We start from the raw sequence: 2,896 nt of genomic DNA on the forward strand, positions 1-2,896 counted from the left end.
GAAGTCGACGTCCTCAAAAAAGTAAAACTACAGTCTGAGCATAAAATTGCAAGCGTCGTCTTCCTTTTGCATGAAAATTGTCATCGTAGTATATGCGGGGTTTTCTACAGGATGTGGTTCGTAATTGAGCCCCTGTCAAGGCTTACCTGTAGATAGCCAAGAATTCACGAACAGTGTGCTTGACAGAGGCGTAATTCTACGCTCCGTCTCAAGAAATCTGAAAGGCCCATCTTTTGATATGCACCAGCCACCTCCGGCTAACATAGCAAGCTTTCACCATGCCGGGTGGATTCATTAGGAAGGAACTGACAGACTCAAAGAAGCTACGAGAAAACCCTGAGGTGGTAGAACTGTTCACTCGTGCATGATGGATGTCGTTCTGCGACAAGCTTCAAGGTTATGATGATGGGGTGGTAGAGGAGTTCCTGCGAGTTTTGAAGCCAAAATCAAAAACGCTGGCCGTTGTCAATTTCAGGGGTTTGAATCTCAGACTCACCCCACAATTCATCAGCAGAGTCACTGATCTCCCAATGGGGGTACCGTGGGATAAGGAGGAGAGAAAACTAGGCCAGAAGGCTAAAAAGGAGTTCTTTCTACCAGAGGAGCAATTCTCAGAGGATAAGAACGGGGTTCGCAGAGCTAGCCTACAGCCGTGTTGGAGTGAGGTCAGCCTCCAAATTATGAAATATATCACGTGTGAAGGACGATTCAGCATCGTATATGGGTACCATTTCCAGCTGCTCACAGAACTGAGGCACCAAATGGACCTACCTTCAGAAAACAAGCTAAGTAATCCTTACTTCCTCCTGCAGTCCATCACTGAATGTGCCACCAAATTACGAGAGGGCACGCCAGACCAGGTAGCCCATCATGGGCTCATTAAGCTCCTGGTGGAGGATGCACTCCACACATATGCCGTCCCTCTCTCTTGGGAAGCCTTCAGGAATTTGACTAAGGATGGTGACATCAAAATGTTGACCGAGGAGCTCACCTCCTCCAGCAGCGAGGAGAAGGAGCCAGTACACACAGAGAAGAAAGGGAAAGGCCAAGAAACCGCGGCCAAAGCACCGAAGAAAGAACAAAAGGGGAATCAAGAGAAACCCCAGGTTGCCGAAAAGGAGGATGACAAATCCACATTGACACCCAGAGAGAAAAGGTTACAGAGTAGGGTGGAAAGGACTGAACAAGTCCACGTCAGTAAAGGCACCTCGAAAGCAGCCTCAACTAAGTCAAAAGGAAAAGCACCCTCAGCCAAACAGGCTAAAACGGTGCCACCTGTTTCTACAGGAAAACCAAAAACGGCTTCTACAGGAAGCCAGAAATCAGCCGCTACAGGGCCTTCTACAGGAAGCCCTGAGAAAGGAAAACCAAAGGAGAAGACGGACGAAATTTTTGCAAGGGAGGCAGCAGCCGTGCTGGCCACCCTTAGTACCCCTCCTAAGCCAAAGGAAAAATGAAAGAGGGAGACCCCTCTGTATTTCAAAGCCAGGAGAAGTGTGAGAATCAAAACAGGCAGGCCCCAACCTCCATCCAGCAGCCCAATTACTATAGAAGACACCCCTACCTCGCCAAGGGAGAGGTCCCCGTCAAAAATATCAGTCACTTACAAGCGGGGGAGCCCGAAGACAACTGCTTGGAGGGAGAGAATGGACAGGTTGGCTTCAAAAGCCCGGCTACAGGATGTTGAGGCCGTTCTACAGGAAACAATGGCCCGGCTTAAGGAGATAGAGAGGATGGAGGGAGAGGCACCCACATCACCACTTAGGGAAGACGGAGTAGAGCCACCGAGGGAGGAAGAGAAAGAGCATATTCCGGAACCTAGTCCCCAGCCAAGCTTGAGCTCGTATTATAACTTTTTGGAGGCTGGGAAAATTATTCCACAGAAATTCATGGTGCCGCTTTTCTTTGCGTTGGAGGAAGAGAGAGTGAGAACCCACACGTGGATGAAGATAGCTAAATCAAAAGGAGTGGCAGATATAGGCTCCTTGGAGGAACAACTCAAGGAGGCACGAAGAGAGTTAGCTATGGCCAAACACGTGGCAAACTGCCAGCGGGTATTCCTGCAGGAAGAGAATGAGAAACTTAAACTGCAGCTACAGGAACTGAAGAAAGAAAAGTGCACATCATCAGGGGACACTACAGTAGAACATCAAGGCAAATAAGGACTGCAAGTTGGTCTTGGGGAGCCAACCTCGCATCTACAGGAAAGGGAACTGCAAGCACAAATCAAGATACAAGCTCTCAAATAGCAGTTGCAGCAAAAAGAGGCACAACTGGCTTGCATGGCCAGTTTAGCCATGGATGCTCTACAATGTAGACAACCGGCCAAATCTTATGGCCTGTACCTACGAGACTAGTGGCTGCAATTTCAAATTAATGCATTGGCATAGAGGGGTATCTCCCAACTCCAAGACCCCCAGCAGTTCACAGAGTTATGCAATAGCAGTTCATCAGAGGACAAGGCCAAACTATCGGAGTTCAATCTCCATAATTTGGCCCTTCCTAATGTGACTTCATGAGATCCCAACACAGTTGTAGGAGATATGCAGTTGATGGCATTTGCCTCATGGTTGAACCATGAAGAAAAGAGAGCAGCAGAGGTCAAAGAGGTCATGGACCGAGAGTTACATGAGCCACTGCTGATTAGAGCAGAACCAGGGGATCCCACTGCATTGATATCGGCCCACCAACACTTAGCCACCAACCCTCAAACTTTATTGAAATACATGGATCAGCAGGCTCAGGCCATAGCACATTTCGAGGATATGGAGCGACTATTAGGGGACAACTGTGTTCATGCTTGCACCCGCCGATGGAACACATTGTCCCACAGCCTTAAAATCAGAGAATATCACACTCCAACTCGAATGAGGGAAGCTCTAGCACGGGTGCCCCT

The sequence above is a fragment of the Pinus tabuliformis genome, chromosome 7 (assembly GCF_031772625.1).
Source record: "Pinus tabuliformis cultivar Carrire ecotype Pingquan chromosome 7, CPIR1, whole genome shotgun sequence".
NCBI lineage: Eukaryota > Viridiplantae > Streptophyta > Pinopsida > Pinales > Pinaceae > Pinus > Pinus tabuliformis.